Source organism: Pongo abelii, chromosome 20, assembly GCF_028885655.2.
Source record: "Pongo abelii isolate AG06213 chromosome 20, NHGRI_mPonAbe1-v2.0_pri, whole genome shotgun sequence".
NCBI classification, from domain to species: Eukaryota; Metazoa; Chordata; class Mammalia; order Primates; family Hominidae; genus Pongo; species Pongo abelii.
Window position 1 is genome coordinate 63,165,958 of NC_072005.2, and position 24,930 is coordinate 63,190,887.

At 43.6% G+C, this 24,930-nt stretch overlaps 1 protein-coding gene and 1 pseudogene across 13 annotated transcripts in view; one reads left to right on the top strand and one right to left on the bottom strand.

Moving 5' to 3' along the window:
- Positions 1-3,311, bottom strand: part of ZNF667 (zinc finger protein 667) — a 37,900-nt gene extending 34,589 nt beyond the window's left edge. For 4 of the 13 annotated variants that reach the window (XM_063719761.1, XM_063719762.1, XM_054539153.2 and 1 more), the window contains exon 1: positions 2,419-2,557. The gene's annotated coding sequence lies outside the window, so the exon portion shown is untranslated. The other 9 variants (XM_063719763.1, XM_063719765.1, XM_054539160.2 and 6 more) reach the window with 7 other exon arrangements.
- LOC134760675 (nascent polypeptide-associated complex subunit alpha, muscle-specific form-like) lies at positions 1,398-24,711 on the top strand (annotated as a pseudogene).
- Positions 24,712-24,930: the final 219 nt, after the last annotated feature.

Here is a 24,930-nt window from a genome sequence, read left to right on the forward strand (position 1 = left end):
TCAGAATCTCAAGAACAGGGCTAGAGATCTGACCTGTTTCTGTTGAAGTCAAGACCTCAGTGAAGAGAAAAGTCTTTGGTAAGATCAAAGTCAAACTCTTAAGATTCCCTAATCAAGGAATTCCAAAGGGTCACTGCTGGTGGCCATTCCTGGCTCTGGAGTTGACCAAGATGCCCATGGGAGACCTGGATGTTGACTCTGAAAAGAACACCTGCCAACACCCTGTAATCCCTTTACCCTGCTTTACTTTTCAAAATACCCATCAGCACCTATTATAGACATTATTTTTGTCTCTCCTACTAAATGCAAGTTCCAGCTGAGTAAAAACCTTGCCTGTTTTGTTGAGAGACTAGCACAGTGCCCAATCCACGGGAGGCACTCACTGGCTGAATGAATGAATGCATCTCGGAGCTTACCCAGGCTGCAGGCCCTTTCTTCTCATCTCAGAATACTATCTCTTTATCATCTCTTCGCTCCCCACCTCCCCAGCTCCCTTACTCTTTTCCCTATCATCATGCCTTGGGTCTGTCCATGCGTTTGCATCACGGTCCTCTCAATCAGAGTGATTTTGCCCATGCAGGGGACATCTGACAGTGTCTGGAGACATTTTTTTTTTTGCTTGTCACAACCCGGAGGGAGGTGCGGTGTGCTACTGGCCTGGTAAATAGAGCCCAGGGCTGCTGCACAACATCCTATAATACGTAGAATAGCACCCCCTTCCACCTCCCAACAAAAAACTATCTGGCCCCAAATGTCATAGTGCCAAGGCTGTGAAACACTGGTCTGGACAGAAACATTTCCAGACCCATGTGTTATATGGAAACATCCCTTAGTCCCTGACACTTCAAAGTTCTGTTCTTGACCCCATGGGCTCCCTAGGGACATCTCCATCAGGAAGATCCTTTGTTCCTGACCCCACCTCCTCTACCCTAATGCTGCCCTCCCAGGACCCTGCCTACACAATTCTGAACCTAAGCCCTGATCTGGACGTCCAAGTTATTTTACCTCTGGACCTGAAACCTTTACTCTGGGGCTCATCCTTTTGCATTTCTACCTCTGGATTTTATTTTCCAGGTGTGGGACGCCTGCGGTTATTATGCTAATAATAAAACGGTGACCATTTATGTGGCACTTCCTTGTGCCAAGTTCTACTTATGCTCACCATAAGCCTGAGGTTGGTTCTGTTATTACTACTGTTTTACAGGTGAACCGAGGAGTGGTAGACTTAAGTAAGCTCTCCCAGTCACACAAGCTAGCCACTGGTGAAAGCAGGAGTCAACACCAGACAGCGGGGCGCCACAGTCCATGCTCTTAATTTTCCAAGCTACCCTGGTAGGAAGGGGACACAACCATACTTAGCGTCAGTGGAGGGCTCTGTCCTCCACTCAAATGCACACATGCAGAAAACGGACGACGCAGGTGGTTGGCGGGGGCAGCGCACCACTGCTCAACTGGAGATGGTCAGATGCCCTGGTATGTGGACAAAGATCGCCCAGTCCCAAGTTCAGAGATGCAAACTCCTCCAGTATTCACTACTACCTCTGCCTCTGTATAGGGTCAAAGAAAAACGACCACCAGCACCATAACCAAGACCTAAACACGGTGATTAGTATGTGACAAGCTCTGTGCAGGGTGTTTGAGCTACATCATCCCGTTTAATCTTCCCAATAACACCCAGGCAGGTGCTATTAATATGCTATTTTACCAAGGAGGAAACTCATGCACAATTAAACAGTTCCACAGATTTCCAGGGCAGCCCATCACACCTTAGAGCCGCTCAGAATTCTTCCCTGTGGGCCTCCATTTCCATGGTTACAGTGAGATTATACACCAGAATGGCAGTCACACACTCATAACCGCAAAGCCACTGACGCTAAGCGGCAGACAGACGCCCAGGCAAGTCACACAGTAACCCAAGGCTACAATAAACGCCCACATCAGCCTGACACTGACACACGCACACACTCCAGCAACACAAATCTTCACAGCCAGCGTCACACACCCACTCCCCGCTTCCCACTGGCTCCATTGTTTCCTTCGCGTGGGTCACGCAGTGATACACAGCCGCGGTCCCGACATAGCTCCCTCACACACAGGCACACACGGCTCGCCTCACACGCGGCGCCCACTTCACACTCGGGCGCACAAGCCCCAAGAGCCACAGAGGCGAAAGGGCGCAAACCCCAAGCCGTCGCGGGCCGAGAACCCACGCAGGCGCGAGCCCACCGCCCACGCAAGCACCCGCGCAGACGCCCACGCCATCGTGGACGCGCAAACCCACGCGCGCCTGGGCAGGAACGTCCACGCAGTGGCGGGCAGGAACGTCCACGCAGTGGCGGGCAGGAACGTCCACGCAGTGGCGGGCGCGCCGCCCACGCCCTCAAAGAGACACACCCACACTCTCGCCAGCCCCCTCACCTCGGTCTTCCCGGGTTCCGACCCCGGCAGCGACCACCGTGACAGCCGCGCAGGGACTCAACGCCTGCGCACTCTCCTCCGGGACCCCGAGACCGCGCGCTGCACCCCCCTTCACACACGCACCACGCAGGCGGGCGCGTGGCCCCGCCCCCAAACAAGGCCACGCGGCACGCGCTCACCCGCCTCTCGGGTATAGTACCACCAGCCCCGGCCTGAGGCTCCGCCCCCTCAGCGCCACACGCACAAGCGCGTTCGCACTAGCGGTGCAGTACTGGGGGCAGACGCGCGAGGTCTCGCGCCTGCGCACACCCGAGGGGCTGGCATGCGCACCCGGCTCCTAGGCGACGGGCGCCCGGCCCTGCTTTTCATCTTCTCAGATTACGTGTGGACACTGAGGCGTTTCCTCGAGCTCTTTAACCAAACCCAACCTCCCCAATTCGCCGCCTTCCCCGCTCCCACAATCACACGTTCCCGTGTGAGGGCTTATTGCCCCCAGCCGCCCCCACATTCACGAGGTTTGGAGCCGGCCTCACCCGCGAACGCGGACGCCCGCCCCCCGCGCGTGCGCACTACGCAGTCATCCTGCAATATCCAGAAGCCCCCGAGGTGCAGCGAGGCTGTGGAAGGTCCCACCCAGAACGTGAGGTGAAGAAGGCTTGGGCTGCGCTGGTTCTGCTCTGTCCGGGTCGGAGATGAACTGACCCGGGAGAGCAGTGGAGGGATGTTTCTTTAGGCCAACAGTGGGGACTCACCCGCACGTTTTGCGAAGAGGCCCACAGTCCTTTGCGTGGCGGCCGGACTACATTTCCCAAAGGCCCCTGCGCGCCCTGGGGCTGTTTCATGCGGTGTTGCGCCTGCGCAGCCGGCGGGCTGGCAATGAGACTGACTGTGTCGGGATTGAGACGGGGTCGATGAGGCTGACCGCGGCGGTGAGAAGGGACGAGGAGGAGCGGGCAGCGGAAGGTCCGGGGATGTCCGCTATAAAGTCGTTTGAGGTGACCGTTGCGTAATTGTGAGTGTGTGAGAGAAGACGTGAAGTATGGCCTCGTCCCAGTCATCTGGGCTTGCGGGTCCCGGGTTTTGATCGCGCGTTTGTGTAGGTGAGACCCACATTGTGTTACCCTGAACATGTGTGAGGACGAACCTTTGTGTTTTCTTATACGTGTGTCTCTGAGCCGAATTTTGTGGTTTTGTACGTGGCGGGGGGCACTGATTTTGAATATGTGTGTATGTTCTGGACATTTGTTTAGCTTCTGCATCCACTTTTGCGGAAGGGCAGAGTTGAGTAGGTGGCAACAAGTACTGTGTGGCCCCACAAAGCCTGAACTATTTACTATTGACTCTAGAGCCCAGTTTTTGCAGTGTGTACATCTCTGTGGGGAACCGCTGATTTTGAATATGTATACTTGTGGATATTTACGTCTATTCTATGGATGCTTTTGCACAATGGCAGGGTTCAGTACTTGCAGCAGAGATCTTGTGGCCCATAAAGCCTAAAATACTATCCGACTAAGGTTTCGAGCCCTAGCCAGTTTTTGTGGGTGAGTGTTGTTTGTGTGTGGGAAGTCAGTGATTTATTTATTTATTTATTTGGGACGGAGTCTCGCTCTGTCGCCCAGGCTGGAGTGCAGTGGCGCGATCTCGGCTCACTGCAGCCTCCGCCTCCCAGGTTCAAGCCATTCTTCTGCCTCATCCTTCCCTAGTAGCTGGGACTACAGGCGCTCGCCACCACGTCCAGCTAATTTTTTTGTATTTTTAGTAGAGACGGGGTTTCACCATGTCGGCCAGGATGGTCTCGATCTCTTGACCCCGTGATCCGCCCTTCTCGGCCTCCCAAAGTGCTGGGATTAAGGGCGTGAGCCACCGCGCCCGGCCAAGGAAAGCCAGTGTTTTTGACTGTGTGTGTGTGTACCCGCCTGTGTGTTGAGACCCAGTTTTTGTAGTTGTATAGGTGGGTATATGTGCGAGGGGAACCCAGGGCCTGTGATTTCTTTCTTCCCCGGTGACTCTGAGCAAGTTTTGGGGACTAGGTAGTAGGGAGAATGTGTGAGGAACTAGTTTTGGGTTTCCCATTTCTGTGATTAGGTAGTAGTAATAATAAAAATAAAAGCTAACAGACACTGCTATTAGGACTTTTACCATTACCTCTGTGACTAGCAGCTAGCACTTACTGATTGTTGTTCCTGGTCAAAAGTGAATTTTTCCATTTAAGGTTTTCTTTAATCCTGTAAGCCGTTCTCTGAGTTGTTCTTGGAGCAAGTTTCTTTCTAGGCTGGAGATTGTTCTAAATACCTGTTAATACTAGAATAAGGGGTGTGGTCAAGAGATCCAAGAAACCTTAGGATAAATCTGTCACTTGGCAGTTTCTTTGTTTTCTTTAAACCACCTCCCAAGAAAGTATGTCATCCTTTCTGCTGTTTTAGGGGCACGTTAGTGCGAAAATCTGGGAAGCCCTGGACTGAGGAAAAAGCTTTATGCCTCAGACTGTCCTAGTTCAGAGAAACCAGAGTATGTGGGTCAGATGTCTTGGCTCCTGATCAAGCTCTGTTGTGCCCATTCTCCGACACCCATGAGCTTTCTAAGACACCCGTGAGCTTTCTAAGACAGTTTGTCCCAAGACACCCATGAGCTTTCTAAGACAGTTTGTCCCAGAGCCCATGTCCAGAATCTAGTCCTGCTCTTGGATTTGGTCAGACCTTCCCTCACTCTCACCTCAAGACTCCCCACCCCCTCCCCCTGCCCCAGGAACCCATGGGAATTACAGGTATAAATTAAATACCTGACCCTATCACAGCTCCAGAGTATCTGGAATCTTTTTTTTTTTTTTTTTTTTTTTTTTAGACAGAGTCTCGCTCTGTGGCCCAGGCTAGAGTGCAGTGGCGCGATCTCGGCTCACTGGAAGCTCCGCCTCCTGGGTTCAGGCCATTCTCCTGCCTCAGCCTCCCGAGTAGCTGGGACTACAAGTGCCCATCACCACACCCGACTAATTTTTTTGTACTTTTAGTAGAGACGGGGTTTTACCGTGTTAGCCATGGTGGTCTCGATCTCCTGACCTCGTGATCTGCCCGCCTCGGCCTCCCAAAGTGCTGGGATACATAATGTAGGTGACGGGTTGATGGGTGCAGCAAACCACCATGGCACGTGTATACCTGTGTAACAAAACTGTACATTGTGCACATGTAACCCAGAACTTAAAGTATAATAAAATAAATACATAAATTCATATGCTTTTAAAAACACACCTAACAAAAAATGATACACTTGAAAATGAACTTTTTTAGTTGTAATTGCAAATTCTAACAAGATAAGGTTAGTTACACAAAGCTTTTTCCTTTTTTTGGCTGTAGAATATGACTCAAACTTGGTAACTTTTTTCCCCTATGATGTATGGGTTTGCTACAACTGCTATAATAAAGTACCACAGATTGGGTGGCTTAAATAGCAGAAATCTGTGGTCTCTTCATATCATTTTCCCCATGCATGTGTCTGTGTGCAAATTTCACCTTTAAAATTTTTCCATTTAATTTTTATAATTTTCTTAATTTTTGTGGATACATAGTAGGTATGTATATTTATGGGGTACACGAACTATTTTGGAAGTTTCCCCTTTTTATAAGGATACCAATTAGATTAGTACCCTAATGACCTCATTTTGATGTAACTAATTATATCTGCAACAACCAAATAAGGTCGCATTCTGAGGTGCAGGGTGTTAGGCCTTCAGCATAAGAATTTGCAGGGACACAGTTTGTAACACATGAGAAAAGCTTTTTGAAATGTCTCCATTTTATGTCTTCTTAATCTAGTGTTGCTAAAACATAATCCTATTTTATGTAGCATCAAACGTTAAGTTTATGTTTTTTTGGTTTATTTTTGGCTAAGACAGTTTCCATGTGAGGAGAGGCATTTTAAAACGTACCCTGGATTTTTAAAATCAGGTATGGTGAGGTGACAGACATGGAGACAACTGCCTTTGCAGGAAGAGTTTATTACTTCCATTTCCCAGCAGAAGGGAGCATGCCAACCATACAGAGCCACGTGGGGATGTATCAAGATTTGGTCAGGAGGCAGAAGGAGTGCCAAGGCAGAAGGGAAAAAGCCTAGACCCAGAGCCTTTATCATGTTTCCTCTAGGAAAGGCAAAGTGAGGCAGGGGAAGCAATTTAGGATTGTCTAGTTTGAATAATGTCCTCAGGTTCTGGGCTATGGGGGTAGTCTCTAGTTGTCTGGTCCTCAGGTTGGTTTAGGGCAGGGGAAATAACGGTTGGTGTATGAGCGTTAGATGAAGATGGTAATTGGGGATATGTGCTTTGGATTGGTTGGTTGCATATAAAGGCTATGTTTATGGGCAAATTGTTTACTGCCTTTAAGAATTAGCTAGCCACAGGAGGGGCTCTCCCCAGCCAACTACTAGCTCCCCTACCCCAATATGTTGGAACATAATAAAATATAGAAAATAAAAACATATCTCTAGAATAAGCAGGCCCATAGATACAGAAAGTAGATTACTATCTGCTTTGTTTTGGAGGAATGGGAGGTGAGGAAGGGGATAGCTAAAGGTTATGGAGTTTCTTTTTGACGTGATAAAAATGTCTAAAATTGACTGTGGTGGTGGTTACACGTGTCTATGAATATACTAAAAGTTACTGATTTTTACACTTTATATGGGTGAATTATGTAGTTTATGACTATATCTCAATAGAGCTATCTTTTTTTAAAGATACAGTGGTGGGGTCAGAAGTCAAATTGAAGTAGATGACATTCTTCTTCCCTATTCAGGAATCAGTTGAATGATGAAGATCCTTAGTCTGATCTACTCCAAGAGAGATTCCAGCTGGGTCCCATCTGTTGCCATTTGGAATATTAAATAGTTTGCCAAGGATAGAACTAAGTCTGTGCAAGAATGTATAGAGAGTCAGAATGGCCACGCTTCTACACCTCCTTCTCCCCACTCACTTCTTCCCCAAGTCATTCTTCGATTTCAAGGGTAAGGTGAGCTAACAGTGGAATGTAAGTGTGTACTATTTTTCTGTCTGTCCTGAATGCCAGCACTTTAGGAGCAGTTAAAATGTGATTCAGTAACATGAGAATATTAGAAAACCTGGTTGTAGGCTACAGTGTCATATACTAGATAATCTCCTTGGTGTTACCCTAGAGAATATCCAGTTCTTCATTAGTTAAATGCATCTCTGCTGCACCCACTGTGAAATACTAGATGTTGAGTTGCCCATGTGGGAAGCAGCTGAATTATAAATCATTGCTTACAATTCAGAGGGAATATGGATTTGATGCCTCCTTTTTTTTTTTCTTTTTGAAATGGAGTTTTGCCCTTGTTACCCATGCTGGAGTGCAATGGCACGATCTCGGCTCACTGGAACCTCCGCCTCCCAGGTCCAAGCGATTCTCCTGCCTCAGCCTCCCGAGTAGCTGTGATTACAGGCATGCACCACAACGCCCAGCTAATTTTGTATTTTTAGTAGAGACGAGGGGTTTCACCATTTTGGTCAGGCTGGTCTCAAACTCCTGACCTCAAATGATCCACCTGCCTTGGCCTCCCAAAGTGCTGGGATTATAGGTGTGAGCCACCATACCTGGCCGATGCTTACTTTTCAACACAATTGGGTTTCTGCCATCATCATAACATCTGTACGTCTATGTAGGGCATGTCTCTCCCAGTCAGTGTCAGAGGCCTCTGATGCGTAGTTTTAATAGGTCTAAAGGAAAGTTCTAATGTGGAGTGTCCCTGGGCCTATAAGTGTAAATTCATGTTCTCCCTGGGTTATAATTTGAATCATATGATACAAAACACATTAAATTGCATGAAACTCCTCTTTTTTTTCTTTTTTTTGAGACGGAGTCTTGCTCTGTCTCCAGGCTGGAGTGCAGTTGTGCCATCTCGGCTCACTGCAACCTCCGCCTCCTGGGTTCAAGCGATTCCTGTGCCTCAGCCTCCTGAATAGTTGGGACTACAGGTGCACACCACCATGCCCAGCTAATCTTTTGTATTTTAGTAGAGATAGGGAATCACCATGTTGGCCAGGATGGTCTCGATCTCCTGACCTCGTGATCTGCCCGCCTCAGCCTCCCAAAGTGCTGGGATTACATGCGTGAGCCACTGTGCCCGTCCTGCATGAAACTCTTTAACTTTATCTTATGCATTAGTGTAGCTGATAAATTATCAACATATTCTCATATCATAGTGCATTATATTAGCTGTACTTCTGTTATTGGCTGGATTGTGTCTCTCCCAGGAATTTATATGTTGAAGCTGTAACCCCAAGTGTTACTGTATCTGGAAATAGGGTCTTTAGGAGCTAATCAAGTTAAATGAGGTCATAAGGGTAGAACCCTAATTGGATAGTAGCATGGCCTTGTAAGAAGAAGAAAAGAGATCTTCCCCTCTCTGTCTCTTCACCATATGAGGTCACAGCAAGAAGGTGGCCATCTGCAAGCCAGGAAAAGAGCCCTCACTGAAACCGCATCATATTTGTACTCTGATCTCAGATTTCTGGTCTCTAGAACTATGAGAAAATAACTGTCTGGGCCAGGTGTGGTGGCTCATGCCTGTAATCCTAGCACTTTGGGAGGCCAAGGCAGGTGGATCACCTGAGGGCAGGAGTTTGAGACCAGCCTAGCCAACATGGTGAAACCCCGTCTCTGGTAAAAATTCAAAAATTAGCTGGGTGTGGTGACACATGCCTGTAGTCCCAGCTACTCAGGAGGCTGAGGCAGGAGAATGGCGTGAACCCGGGATGTGGAGCTTTCAGTGAGCCGAGATCGCGCCACTGCACTCCAGCCTGGGCGACAGAGCGAGACTCCGTCTCAAAAAAAAAAAAAGTGCCTGTATTCCCAGTTCCTCGGGAGGCTGAGGCAGGAGAATGGCATGAACCCGGGATGCGGAGCTTGCAGTGAGCCGAGATCGTGCCACTGCACTCCAGCCTGGGCGACAGAGCGAGACTCCGTCTCAAAAAAAAAAAAGTGCCTGTATTCCCAGTTCCTCGGGAGGCTGAGGCAGGAGAATGGCATGAACCCGGGATACGGAGCTTGCAGTGAGCCGAGATCGCACCACTGCACTCCAGCCTGGGCAACAGAGCGAGACTCTGTCTCAAAATAAAAATAAAAATAACAAAAACAGCCAAAGATCAAGCTCCGGAATATTGTTGTGATTTAATCTCAGAAATTTCTCGTTTGAACAGTGGCTGTCAAGATTTCATTTGTTTAAAAAAAAAGAAAAAAGTAGGATAAAGACGCTAGAAAGTCTAGAGAGGAAAGAGGGATTATTTTACACAGGATGGTCTGGGGAGGCCACTTTGATAGGTGGCATTTAGCAGTGAGGCTTCCTGAACTCAACATGACTGCTCCGCTTGGCTCAGATTCCAGCTGTGTCCACTGTAGTTGAGGAATTATCCCTCAACAGAGAATGGGGAGATAAAGAGGCTCAGCTTGTTAACAGGTTCCCCTCTCACATGAATCTTAGTCATGCATGGCCTTTTGTCCACTGCCTGAAAACTGCCCTGATATAGTTTAATTTTGTAGTGTGCTATTGTGTCATGCTGTAACTCTTTCAACTCCAAAAGGGATGGCACCAGGTTCAAGAGGCTGAAGAAGAGACTCAGATCCAGGAAATGAGGCATAGGTTATATGTGAGATGGAACTTACATACAGAGTGGTCCAGCGGTGGTGGGCTGAACAAGAGAACTGCCACTGCTTGCAGAAAGCATGGACTTTATATAGCATTTTCACTTAACACTCTCCTCCTAACAGCATCCACATGGCAACTGTCATTTAACCCAAGACAAAGAGCTTCAGCCCCCATAGGGCCAGCGTTCCACAGGACAGGCCAGGGACTCATTTAACCCAAGACAAAGAGCCTCAATCCCCCATAGGGCCCGCGTTCCACAGGACAGGCCAGGGACTCAGACATTCATCATAGATAAGGATGAATCTCCAGGTTGGTCGTATTTGGAGCTCCAAACATGCATTCAGGTGGGTCTGCCATGCTGGGTCATTTTCAGAGTATGCTTAAGTTAGTGCTATCGGCTGTGTCTACCATACACAGTTGCATCTACCATACATAGTTGCATCTGCCATATGCTATGATACGGAAGACTTGTCTAGTACAAGCTTCTGTATCATAGCCCATAGCAGAACTCGTATTTGTGAGTATTGTTTGAAGGGGTTAAGCAGAGAGAATTGAGTCAGGATATCACTGGGGAGGTATACAGTTTATTTGTGGGATTTCAAGGGCCTGAATTGTGACAACAGAATAAAGTTCTTGTGGAAGAATTATTTTCAGAGGATTTGAGAGCATGGTGTTGAAGAGTTAAGGAAACAGCCTATATCTTTTCGTGCTAGATGCTTATATGCAAATGAATCTCCTTATGCTGTCACAAATGTATGCTTCTCTCTCCCTCCCTTTCACTTATCAGTCACATCCCACTAGTCCTGGAGCCTCCCCTACCCTGAGGTCAGGCATGAACCCTGGTGTGTAGTTTTGCTCAAATGCTTACGATCAATAACCTAGTTGTGCACCAGATTTCTTTATATCTTGAGGTTATCTACTGAACACATGAAAAATAAATTCAGCAAATTATAGAAACTACGAGACACTGCTGTCTACCTTTTGACAAACATTTACTCAGTGTTGTGTGCTGGCTTATTTGCATTGTGTTTTGCGAAAGTCTTAAAATCACAGTCATATCCAGTTTTTTTTCAAGCAATTCTCCTGCCTCAGCCTCCTGAGTAGCTGGGATTACAGGCACCTGCCACCATACCCGGCTAATTTTTGTATTTTTAGTAGAGACAGGGTTTCACCATGTTGGCCAGGTTGGTCTTGAACTCCTGGCCTCAATGGTATACACATTCCTATGGAAGGCAAGCATTATCTTGTGAGGTACATAGCTGATATGATGCTTCTGCATGGTCTTCAAAGAAGGGGGGCCTTATCTTTCAAGAAACTGAATGAAACTCTTCTTAAAGCAAAAATAAGGCTAAAGAGAATATGACTGTTTAAGATCTACAACTTCATCTGCTTATATGCCCCATCTCCAGTCCTAAAGCCAACTCTTTCTTCATCAAGGGTCCAACTTTGGCTTGGGAGACTTATGTAGTTGAGAAATTGAGCCTTTGAGTCACCTCTTCCAGTAAGTGCATATGCTTGGACTTGAGCTCTGCCTGCCCTCTGACTGCAAGAGATGACAGTTTCTTTAAATGCTCCTTTTGATATTCACGCTTTAGAATGCTGATTAAGGTATCTGAGATTGTTATTTTCTCTGCTGTTTGCATTAGTAGCACTTTTTTAAAGGCATCTATTCCACAGTCCTAATAGTTGCTATTTCTGCAGTACTAATCAAAGGCCAGAGGTACTGCACATGGCAGGGCATTCTTTTGCACCTATATCCCATCACAGTAGATAATCTTAGCAATTGTAATGTGAAAGCTGGCCAGGAGCTGTCTGTCCTTTTGATGTCCGTTTCCTTGATGCTTAGTGATATAGAGCATTTCTCATATACCTGCTTGTCATTTGTATGTCTCATTTTGAGAAATATCTATTCAGGTTTTTTTCCCATTTTAAAATCAGATTATTTAGTTTTTTGCTATCGAATTGAGTTCCTTATATATTCTGAATATTAATCCCTAGTTAGATGCATGGTTTGTAAATTACTCTTTCCCAATCTGTAGGTTGTCTCTTTACCTGCCCAAGGCTTACGGCTGCCAGTGAATTGATTTGAGGCTGCCTGCCAGTGAATTGATTTAGGGCTGAGGCCATTTTAGTCAGCCAGCAGTGAAGTGGTCTGGGACATGGGACCGTCCTGTGTGGGTGGCAGATTCTCTTCTGGCCTGGGGTGGATCTAAAAGCTCTGTTCATGGCCACCATTCTATACTCAGGGGCCTTGAGGTTCTGCCCAGTGCTGTGTTTTACTGTGGCAGGGCAAGTACTTGTACCATGCACGTTTCCCTCTCCTTCCTTTAAGGCCTTCCGTGCTATGCTGCCTAGGGTTGGAAGGAGGGAGGTGAAGCCAGTGGGAGAGTATCTTTCTTACTGTTTTCAGTTGTCTTTCCTTGTTATGCTAAGACCAGGTACTGTGATCTTTCATCTAGTTTCCTTAGCTCTTGTGAATATATTTTCTTGCGTAGAGAGTTGTTGAAATTTATGTTCCTGCTGGGGGGTTTGCTGAAGTGTTCCTTTCTGCCATCTTGCTCCACCTCTCTGTTCCTTGACCTTTTCTAGTGACCATGTCTTCTACCCCATCAGCCACTCAACTCAAGGGTTACCCCACATATTTTTCATTAATAATGTATGTATATCCACCATCATTTCAATGTCACATATCTATATTTTAAGAAAATTTGCATTAGCAACTCCATTTCCACAGTACTTCAACTCGAGAATTACAACTGAGTGATCTACCTTCATCTTACTATCCCTTTCCTCTCATGAGCTAATTTACTTCATAGCCCACATTGAGATGTTGAAATTAATTAGTCACTTTAATTACTTTAGTCACTTCTTTGCATTTTTAGCTAGAGAGAATTCATCTGATAAACACTAATCCCAAGTAAACTCAACTTTAAACATGACAGGAGATGAAACCGGAAAACCTTGCTTAATTATCTCCCTTTAACCTTAATGTCCACTTACACCAAGACTTGTTGCCTGAGAAAACATCATACCTTATATTTCTGCTTTACCTTCAATAGCTTCTCCCAATCTTCTCTTTCATCCGATGACCTTGAGGCACATTTAATGAGTAAACCAGGATGGGTCAGGAAGAAGTTCCACATTTTCCAGCAGGACAATCATCCCCCTGCCCCCTCCCATTACTGTAGATGAGCTGTCCATGTTCCTGCTGAAGGCCAACCACTCATCTGAGGCTCACTTTTCTCACTGCTTTGCTTACTTGCTCAGGGTGTAGCTCTAATAATTATGAGCATTGTCTGCTCTAATAATTATGAGCATTGTCTTCCACATAATTTTCCTACTGTCTTAAATCATTCTAGAATAATAAAAATGTTCTGGAATTTCCCTTAATTTAAAAACACTGTTACTCTAAGTCATGCATACTCTTTAAACAACTCCCCCATTTCTCTGTTCCCCATTACAGAAAAGATCCTAAAAAGAGAAGTTTCTGTTCTTTGTCTGTGGCTCCTTGATAACATTTTTCCTTGAGCACACTGGGCCTCTAATGCCACCATTGAAATTGCTCTTATAAATGTCACCAAAAGTTGTCCATGATGCTAAATTAAAGGATCAATTAGTCCTTCTTCTACCTAAATCTTTACCAAGATGTGATGTTACTGATGAACCCCCCATCCTTGAACCCCTTTTTATTTGGCCATTTGATGATTGACACCACCATTTTCCACATGGATTACTTCAACAACTTGTTGACTCATTCTGTCACTTTTTTATAGTCATGTATTCTTAACATATCAGGTAGATTAATTCTATTAAACCATAAGTCAGATCATGTTCTGGTCTCCTTTAACTTCCCCAGTGACTTTCTACCTCACAAAGAGTAGAATCCAGATTCCTCACAATGGCCTAGACAGCCCTAATGAAACCCCACACTGTGATCTCTCAGATTCCACTTTAGTCCCACTGGCCTCCTGTGTTCTTCCTCTAACGTGGCTGGTTTGCCTCCTCATCAAGGTTTTGTACGCTGCTGTTCCTTTACCTGGAATGCTCTTCCCTTGGGGAGCCCAGCAAATAGGTCAATGTCATCCTCTCCTTGAGGTCTTCCCAACCACCCCATTGTAGACTGCAGGTTGAAAATGGAATCTTTCCACCCTGTGAAGTCAGCAACCTCATTCTTTCCAGTGCCCACTGTGTGGTGAGCATGTTTAGGCTTTATTACAGGGTCTCAGATGAAGGTTTGACCTGTAATAAGTCACAGGTCTGTCCTCTGTTTTTCTCCACAGGGGTTCTATTCAGCCTCTTTGGTGGGATAAACATTCCTTATTTTCAGTATATGTGAAGAAAGACTCACTCCACAGGACTAGGGCCTAGATCAGCACTGTGAGCAGAAGAAACTCTAAGAAGAAAACGTGAGAGTGCTCTACATGATGAACAATATCTAGAAAATGAGTGTGGCCAGGCCTGGCACAGTGGCTCATGCCTGTAATCCCAGCACTTTGGGAGGCTGAGGCAGGCGGATCATGAGGTCAGGAGATCAAGACCATCCAGGCCAACACAGTGAAACCCCGTCTCTACTAAAAATACAAAAAATTAGCCAGGCGTGGTGGCAGGCGCCTGTAGTCCCAGCTACTCAGGAGGCTGAGGCAGGAGAATGGCGTGAACCTGGAAGGTGGAGCTTGCAGTGATCCGAGATCGCACCACTGCACTCCAGCCTGGGCGACAGAGTGAGACTCCGTCTCAAAAAAAAAAAAAAAAAAAAAAAAAAGAGTGTGGCCAGATGGTTTCCCAAGATATACGCTATTCACTATTCATTAACAATGCTCTGTTTTTAGAAGTCTTCTTCATAATCTTAAAAATACTCCATTTCTTAGTCATTCAAAGTCATGAGCCACTTATGTTATTTTATAAAGTCAAATATTTTTCTTGTCCCATGTCTTAGTGTATCAATAGAAGAAGGGAAATTCAGTCTTTATTTCTTTCACATCCTAATACTAGAAACCTTTTCTCATGAACCATCCTTTACTGTGATGCATATAGTTACCAAGTACCCATTTATGGCTAGTGTTCCATTATTGGAATGCTAAGCATGTGGGAGTTACATCTTACTGTTCAAGTCATTGCCAAGGTCTGATGGCAGAAATTGAAAAAATTGCAACCTCAGGCATAAATGGTAAGGAATAGTTGCTCATTTTATTATCTTTCATGGTCTGGAAGGATGTGTGCTTAATGACTTGAGTTCAGTTCTTCTGGGCTTAGTTTCTTGCCCAATAATTGGCTGATTCTCTCTACACTGGCTCTTATGTCCTAGGATGAGAACCACAAGAGAGAGGACATGAGGGTAAATACAATGGGGAAAAAGAAAACAAACAGCAGCAGCAGAGAATGAAGATGAGGAAAGAAAAAATGAGAAATAGGAAGAGGATGAGTTTGTTATGCTCATCTGGCAAACGTGTAATCTGAGTAAGTGATAGAGGATAGTGTTTATAAGAGAATGCTCTTCAGAGGCAAATAGACTGTTTAAATGCCATTAGATCTGAGTGTCCTCGATACATTCTTAGCCTGAAAACTAGAGGAATATGGGCTGGCAACCCAATACTGACATAAATAAATGGCAAGGAATATTAAAAAAAAAAAGTTTTGAGAGCCACGGGAACATATAACTTTAGGATATTAATCATTTCAGAAAAGGCTTTTATGAAGTAGTGAATTTTTTCCTTCTTTCTTGAACAGTTTTATTTTTAAATAAGTTTGGATTACCAAAGAGCTGCAGAGATGGTACAGAGTTTCTATATACACATTCCCCAGCTTTCCCTAATGCTACCATCATATAGAACCATGGTATATTAGTCAACCTAAAACCTTCACATTGGTACAATACTCTCAGAGAAACTGCAGGCTATTCAGAGTTCCACTGTTTTTCCAAGTATTATCTTTTTTAGTTCCAGGTTCTAGTCACAAATCTCACATTTCTTTAAGCCATCATGTCCCTTAGTCTACTTGGGTCTGCAATGATTCCTCAGTCTTTATCTTTTATGACCTTGTCACTCATCAGGATTTTTATCAAATGTCCCTCAGTTTGAGTTTGTGTGACTTTTTTGTGTGTGTGATTAGTCTGAGGGTATGAATTTTTAGGGAGATTATATGCTAGAGAATTTTAAGCTGTTTTGTAAAGAATTAGTCAAATCAATGCAAGGATACCATAAGTTTTTCTAGCAGAAGAAAAAGCAACAGCATAGATGGTGAGTGGGAAATGATTATGGTGTATTTTACCTCTTTTAATCCAACTTAAACCTCTAAGATAGAGCTATCTTTCAACCAAAATGACCAGCTTTCCTAATTTTGTATATCACCCATGTAAATGGACTAGAACAGAAATGATAGATTCCCCAGTTTTCCCTATTTTCTTCTCTACCCCATAAATGGTTATTAACTGACTCTTTGTGAGATTTGCAAAACAGTTCTTTAGAGTGGGATTGTCCCAACCACTCTGAGGAAGGGGCAAGAAAACCAAGAGAGGCTAGAACAGCAAGTTTCACAATAGACAAAAACTGCCACCTGAGTTCAGACACAGAGATATACTCCTCTCTTCTCATCCTGTAAAACTCAAACCGGATGGTTCCCCTTGAGGAGAGCCCGGCCTTTAGCTGCCCCAATGCACATTGACTGAACTTTAAACTCTATTTCAGCCACTTTTGATGGCACCCATCCCTTTCTGTGCATGTCTTTGAATATTGACATGCTCCATCCTTGCTGGAATCCAATTTCCTGTCAATCTTGGAATATATAAATACTTCTTGCTCCATTTTTGAAGCCCCCTCAAAGCCCCATCTTCCTTCCCACCCATTCCTGACACTGCCTCTGGGTTTCTAGAATTCATCAAAATTTTCCCTAGAATTGTTGATAGCCCTCACCGTGTATATGTTAAGCTCTTCCTCAGTACATGCATGAAAAGTTGCCAAAGGAAATAAGAAAATTGAATAAATAACATTTGCCACCTAACTGGAACAATGAAGAAAAGGCAGACAGCAACCATCCTTGATCTTCTCACTGGGATAACCTTTGAATGGGACAGTGGAATAGAACCATTAAGGGAGGGAAGATAGCTGTGAAATGGGGTGGAAGAGAGTAAATTTTGGGGAAAGATGGTTACCTGATGCAGTTCCTCACATGCTACTATCAGGACATTCTTTTTTCCTCTCATTTGTAGCCAGCCATGAGTGTGGTCATACCATGAGTCATGAGTCACTGTGAGAGAGATGAGGAAAAGAGGTGATGGGTTTGATTGTCTGCACAGTTGCAGCCCACTGTATGCATGCCATAAGTAGTTAAGGAGCACATGGGTGAAGTGAACGGAAATCCTTTTCCTTTTTTTCTCATTTGCAAGAGAAATAGAATTCTGCCCTTACTGCCTAGATACAAGGCAGCAGGTGCTATGTGAGATCGAGTATTGAAGATAAGTTTCACCTCTACCTGTGAAGTGGATTTTCAATTATGAAGAAAATTCAGTTAGCAAATGTAGGAGCTAAACTTCATTGTTCTTTTTTTTGAAGTCAGTGACTTTGTTGTTTCTATCATGAATTTAGTTGCTTTCTCTTATGCCAGAAAATGATGTAATTAACGGCTGCTAACACGTCTTTTGCTTATCTTCTACCCACCAAGAAGGTTTTCCCTCACATTTGCACTGTATTCAGATGACTGTGGCTGGAGGGGTCATGTCTCAAGGGATCCTGTTACTTCGATATTGTTGACTTATATAGTGTGGGGCATCTGACACATGCACACCAGCGTCTCCCCTTGATATTTTTAGTCTTCATATCCAGAGTAAACTTGCTATTTCTCTCTGTAAATCTGGACAGTAAAATAGAAGAACTAATATTCAGGAATGGTCAGCTTGCTTTCGGGTCATATGGACACAAAACAATAGAAACCTATGCTGAAACATAAAAAGTGAAACATTCAAGCAGAAAAGTGCAGAGATTTAGGGAATTCTGTTTGATTCCACTGCTCCAGCTCATTCTAAGGAGGTTGAGTTGAATTCTTATGTAGGATTCATTGAAAAAGCATAGTGTTTTCATAATTGTCCTTTTGCTCAAATTATTTACATTTAATATTTCTTGCAACTAAAGGTCTGGCATAATTCAGTAAAAGCTATGGCTGTGGACATGATGGTGCTGAAGTGCAAATAATGAAGTGATCTGCTCAATTCGATGTAGATCATATACCCCAAGAACTTCAAATACCAAAATGGATGCTTTTAAAAATCTTACAATAAAGATGCCAAGTATTTTTACATTTTTTTAAATTTCTATTTTTTGAGACAGAGCCTTGCTCTGTCATCCAGGCTGGAGTGCAGTGGCACGATCTTGGCTCATTACAACCTCACTGCCTCTCAGGTTCAAGCTCTTCTCCTGCCTCAGCCTCCCAAGTAGCTGGGATTACATGTGCCCACCACCATATATGGCTAATTTTTTTGTATTTTTAGTAAAGACGGGGTTTCACCATGTTAGCCAGGCTGGTCTTTAACTCCTGACCTCAAGTGATCCGCCTGCCTTAGCCTCCCAAATTGCTAGGATTACAGGTGTGAGCCACTGCACCCAGCCAGAGATGCTAAGTATTTTTGTAACATGGAGCAGCTCTGAACACTTTGATCAATAAGAAAATTGAGGCTCATAGAAGTTAAACCATTCTTCTGCTGAAAATAGCTAGTAAAAGGTTGAATAATCGCTGTTTGAATGCCGACACTGGGACCTCTGAGAGGAGAGCATTTATGCAGGAACATGCCAGATCATGGACTTTGGGAGCATGTTATGCTGCTATAGCAAAAATTGTACCAGTTAAAAATATGGTTACTCCATGAATTACAAGGTAATCTCACAAGATGCCAGATAATTGCACAAGCTGGCAGAAGGAAAAACAATGTTTTAATTTTTTTATTTTTGGCATGACAGCCTTTAAAAATAACTTTTATGGAAGTCCACCCTTTAAAAACAATATTTTTTAAAAATTGAAATACAGGTTAAATTTGAAGCTCTTTAATATAGTGATTAAGTCTGCACATGATGTTGACCATGCAGATATTAGTACCTTAATGCCTTCACGACACCTAACTCCCATCCTGGTTCTAAGCTGTACCAGCTTTTCTCACCTCATGCAGTTTCCTGAGTTTGTCCTTCAACTTGGTTCCTTGGTAGCCTAGTCTACAGGTTTTTCTTTATATCTTTTTTTTTTTAAGTTAACAATGGATCCTAGAGGCTACTGTGCGGTGATGTGGCAGTATTCCCTATTCCTGTTTTAAGTTGGGTACTATTCCAGAATATTGTCAGTGGCAATTTTGGTTCTTTCTTGTTTGCTATTTCAAGTAAAGAACATTTGAATAGTTTTGTAAATCCATCTTTTTTTGTGTTTTTGCTTTTGTACTTCTTCTGTTTGATAAGGGGGAATTCTGCATGAACATGTAACTGCAGGAATGTGAGAATTTGCAAACTTGTCCTACATAGATTTATGTCATTTTCCATCTAACCACCAATATGTGAGCATGCCTGTCTATGAGAGTCTCACCAATAGGGTGATTGGAATGATCTGAATGCTAGCTGTAGTAGGCAGCAGGTCACCCAGTACACACACACCAAAGATGTCCATAACCTAATCTTCAAATCTGTGAATGTGTTACTTTTCATGGCGCAAGTGACTTTGAAAGTGTGATTAAAGAATCTTCAGATGGGGAGATTATCTTGGCCTATCCAGCTGGAGACAGTGTAATCACAAGGGTCATTTTAAGAGTCAGGCAGAAGTGGGAAAAGCAGAGAAAGAGATGTGATGACAAGAAGGATGTGGCCGTGTGACGAAGTGAGGGCAGCCTCTAGAAGCTAGAAAAGGCAAGAGGTAGATTCTCTCCTGGAGCCTCAGGAATGGCAGGTAGCTAGACCCACATATTAATTTTAGCTCATAGGACATATTTTGGAATTCTGAACTACAGAACATAGCAGTTTAAAGAAAACTGCTTTGTTTTAACTGCTATATTTGTGGTAATTCATCACAGCAGAGAGAAACTAATAAACCTCCTAGTGTGATAGGTGAGAAATGGTATCTCGGTGTGGTTTGAATTACACTTCTCTTATTTTGAGTGTGGTAAATTGTATTTTTAAATGTTCACAGCACTTAGAATAATTTGGAGGGACAGAGCATGTTCACTGAGATTCTGTTACTAACTGGAGGTACCAGAGATTTAACCAACACCTAGGTTTGGAGGGCAAAATTTGTTTAAACCATGAGACAGTAAGACCTGGAGGTAGAAACTCTACCATTCTTCTAGGAACCCCTATTTTGAGTCATAGTCACCATGTCCTTGAAGAAACCATTCAAAATATTCTTCAGATGACTCTGGATTTTTGACCATCCTTATTGCTCTCCAGAAATAGTAACTAGAAATAACAACATCTCTGGGATTTCTCACTATGTAAATAAACTTAAATGAAAAAGGGGATATTGAGAATAAATATATCCATTTCCTTTGCTCCAGGATTTTTGCAAATGGATAAAGAAATTTAACTCACAGTAGAGTCTTTGGCTGTAGCTCAGCCTTCTTTAAATCATTCATTTAACAAAATGTATTGAGAACCTACTATGTGCTAGACGTACAGCTATGATGGATCAATGAAAGAAGTCTGCGTCCAAGTCCTCTCTACATTTATGGCTAAGGGCTGGGCTGTACAGGCATGGGGCAAGATCACCAGAATTTTACCAAATAGTAGTGACTTCTAACAGCTTCTTAACACTCCTGTTATCTAGCTGAGTCATTGAAAGCAGCCAGATACAAACAGACAAATTCCAGGCAGTGGAGAAAGAGGAGAAAAATGCCCCCTAACTTCTCATCAGAAAAACAAAGGCCTAATGAAAATGGAAAATTGTCTTTAAAGTGCTGAAGGGGGAAAAAAAACCTTCCTGCCAAATATGCTTCAAATATGAGGATGAATTCAAGGTAATCTTAGAAACATGAAAGCTGTGAGAATTTATTGCTGTCAGTTCTACACAACAATGAATTCTAAAGTCCTTCAGTCTGTGAGGAAATCATAGTGTTGTCCAGGGGGAAAGAAGGAAGAAGCCAAGAAACAGTAAAGAAGTAAATTTAAAAGACATTTTCTTTCCTCTTCCAATTAACTTAAAAGACAGCTGAGTGTTTAAAGCAAAATAACCCCGTTGACAGTTTTTGCAGTGTAGATAAGAGTAAAAATTGTGAGGGAAATAGTACAAAGAAAGATGGTGGGTAAATGGAATCAGTTAATAACTCCAGATTTTCTCCTCATTCAGCTTGACAAAGTCACCAAATCCTCCATCTGCATAACTCCATCAGCAAACACTGCATTTAATCTCCTGGGACAACCAATACTTTTTCTATATTTTTCTCCCTGTCTCACCCTCTTCACCTATCTATGATATTTCTTAAAATAGATGTTTTCACCAACTGCACCCTGGGATCTGATACTAAGCTAGGCTGTCAGTAAATGATATTGTCACTACAGAAACCAAGTGTATGTCTACTCTTTGTCGTGCCCAAATACAAATCTGTAAATTCCTTTAGTATGTGGGTTGGGGTCATCTTAATCATCACCTTTTTCTCAATCCTGTTTCAGAGCCTGACACATGATAGGTGCATAATACTTAAATGTATGAAGGAATAAAAGGCATGAATGCATACATAAGTTAATTAATAATCAGAAGTGAGTACATGGAAGAATCAGTACTGCCAGTTTAAACACACAGAAACTGTGCTTCAAAGACGTTGCACTATTTGCCAGTAGACAAAATGTGGAACCAAGGTTCAAACTGGAATTTTCTGAGCTAAAGTCACGGTCATATTACAGAGCTTGGTCTTGGGCTGTTTGCTTGTGCTATTTGTTTTCTTTTTCATTTATTCATCCTATATTTTCTTAAATCTCTACAACGTTTTAAGCACTTTGCCAAATTAGTATAAAACAGTAAAAATAGTAACATAATCAACATGGTCTTCATAATCATGGATGTCACAGTAAAATTAATGAGCCTGACAGTAAATAAGCAAACAAATGAAACATAGCACAGTAGTAATACAATGTGATAGCATAATACTATAATGCCTTTTTTTTTTTTTTTCCTTTTCTTGAGATGGAGTCTCTATCTGTTGCCTAGGCTGGAGTGCAGTGCCATGATCTTAGCTCACTGCAACCTCCGCCTCCCAGGTTCAAGCGATTCTACTTCCTCAACCTCCCGGGTAGCTGGGATTACAGGCATGTGCCACCATGCCCTGCTAATTTTTGTATTTTTCGTAGAGATGGGGTTTCACCATGTTGGCCAGGCTGGTCTCAAACTCCTGACCTCAGGTGATCTGCCCGCCTTGGCCTCCCAAAGTACTGGGATTACAGGTGTGAGCCACCACACCTGGCCTATAGTATCTTGATAATACTGCTACTACCACATCACCTAAGATGCTTCAAGGGAATTTCATACAGTTTTGATGGTTTTAATGCCATATGATTTAAACTATAATCTATGATGAGTAAACATTCACATTTTATAGCACAGGGTCACTCAATGCTAGAGGTTTTATGTAGAGCTCCTGAAATGATGCATCTGAGTCCTTTCAGCTGGGAAAGACATGGTCTGAATAGGTAATATCATGGTTAGAAAAACCCAATTGGGTTTCACATATGAGCACCAAACCTATATTTCCTCTCAAATAGAGGTACTGGTTTATAATTGAGGTGCTTCCCACATGGACTTGTCAACATTGGGTGCCTCCGTGTTGAGGGTGCAGCCAGGATTTATAAAACTGAAGACTGAATATTCTCTGGGGCAATACCAGGCAGATTCTCTTGTATATGACATTGTAGCTTAGAACAAGATGTTCTAATCTGCTCACTTTACTGAATCACATTTTAAGTTTGTTTCTAAAACAAAGATATTCAGGACAGTCAGAAGAGTAGTCCACATGGACATTCCTTTTTTTTTTGAGATGGAGTCTCACTCTGTTACGCAGGCTGGAGTGCAGTGGCGCAATCTCGGCTCACTGCAACCTCCGCCTTCTGGGTTCAAGCGATTCTCCTGCCTCAGCCCACCGAGTAGCTGTGCCACCACGCTCGGCTAATTTTTTTGTATTTTTAGTAGAAACGGGGTTTTACCGTGCTAGCCAGGATGGTCTCGATCTCCTGACCTTGTGATCTGCCCACCTTGGCCTGCCAGAGTGCTGGGATTACAGGCATGAGTACTGTGCCTGGTGGACATTCCATTATTAACTCACCTTGGCCTTGGAATTAATGACTTGGAGAAGAACTGAATGGGGAGCGGGGAGCAGTAGAAGCATAAGCCTTTCTGACTGTCTACATGTTCTTGCCCAGTTTCAACTTCTAGTCATGGCGAACGATCCCAGGGGAGCACAGACTGGACCCTGTTATGATCTGTCTTGGAGTGGATCAGACTGATGATCACCAACAACCAACTCATTCCCGGATAAGGAAGAAGAGAGTGTCACCTACTTCAATGTGGTTTCAACCCCACTTCTGCATCTTAAAGACATTGTATTGTTTCAGCAGTAATACCCCTGTTCATTAGTCCTCCTGATGTTTTCATTCCTCATCTCATCTTTTTCTTAGCAGCATTCAATGAATCCTTCATTCTAGAAACACTCTATATCTTTGGTTTTCATGAAACCATTTCCACCTTGTTTTGTCCTACGACTTTTTTGAAAAAACAAAAACAAAAACGAAAAAAAAAAACCCTTTTTTTCTTTTTAAATTCTGGTAAAAAACACAAAATGAAAATTTGCTATCTTAACTATGTTGAAATGTGCAGTTAGTAAAGTACATTCACATTGTGGTGCAAGCCATCACTACCATCCATCACTAGAACCCTTTTCATCTTGCAGATCTGAAACTCTACCCATTAAACAACTTCCCATCTTCCCATCCCCACAGCTCCTAGCAATCAACATTCTACTTTCTCTATCAGTTTGACTACTCTAGGTACCTCATATGAGTAGAATCATACAGCATTTATCCTTCTCTGCCTGGCTTATTTCACTTGTATAATGTCCTCAAGGTTCATCCATGTTGTAGCATGCATCAGAACTTCCTCCCCTTTTAAAGGCTGGATAATATTTCATGGTATGTTTAGACCACATTCTGTTTATCCATTCATCCATCAGTGAACACTTGTGCTCCTTCTAACTTTGGGCTGTTGGGTTCCTGCTACTGTTGCTCCCAGTGCTCAATCTCGTTTACTCCCTCCTAATCAAGTGTACAACGTTGGACACTGCACGATGATGCCACTTCATCTTGGATGCTAATCTGCCATGTTGACTTCTGATTAACCCCAGGCCCAGGAATGCCTCAAGATTTCTACTTTACTTACTGTTGCTTGTGTAAGCCAAGACAACCTTAATGTTATCATAAACATGTACTTACCTAAGTCCTGTCCTTTGGCAAATTATGGGCTATGAGACACAGCATTCTTGCTGTTCCCTGAGGGGTCAATTTCAGCGATCCTGCACATTCCTTCTGAAGCACGTATGCTCTTTCTGTATGGTATGTCAGCTCTGGGTCTGGAGAGTAACAGTGCAGAGATCTACCTGTCTTGTTGCCACATGTTTCTAAACTTTCCAATAAATCACCTTCTACTGACAAACTGGATTTGTCTTCCTTATTCTTTGGTTTCTTGGCTCCTTTTTGGTATGGATTTGCTTTCCCTATGTGGTTCTTTCATGAAACTGTTGGTGAGCTAGCCAGGAGGAATTCAGGAGCCAAAGTATGGGCAAGGGAAGGAAGCCTCAGTTGGAGAAGTCTTGGGGCAGCCCTCTGTGTGTGTGGGGTGGTGTTGCCCATTTGCTGGATGCCTGCAGACCAC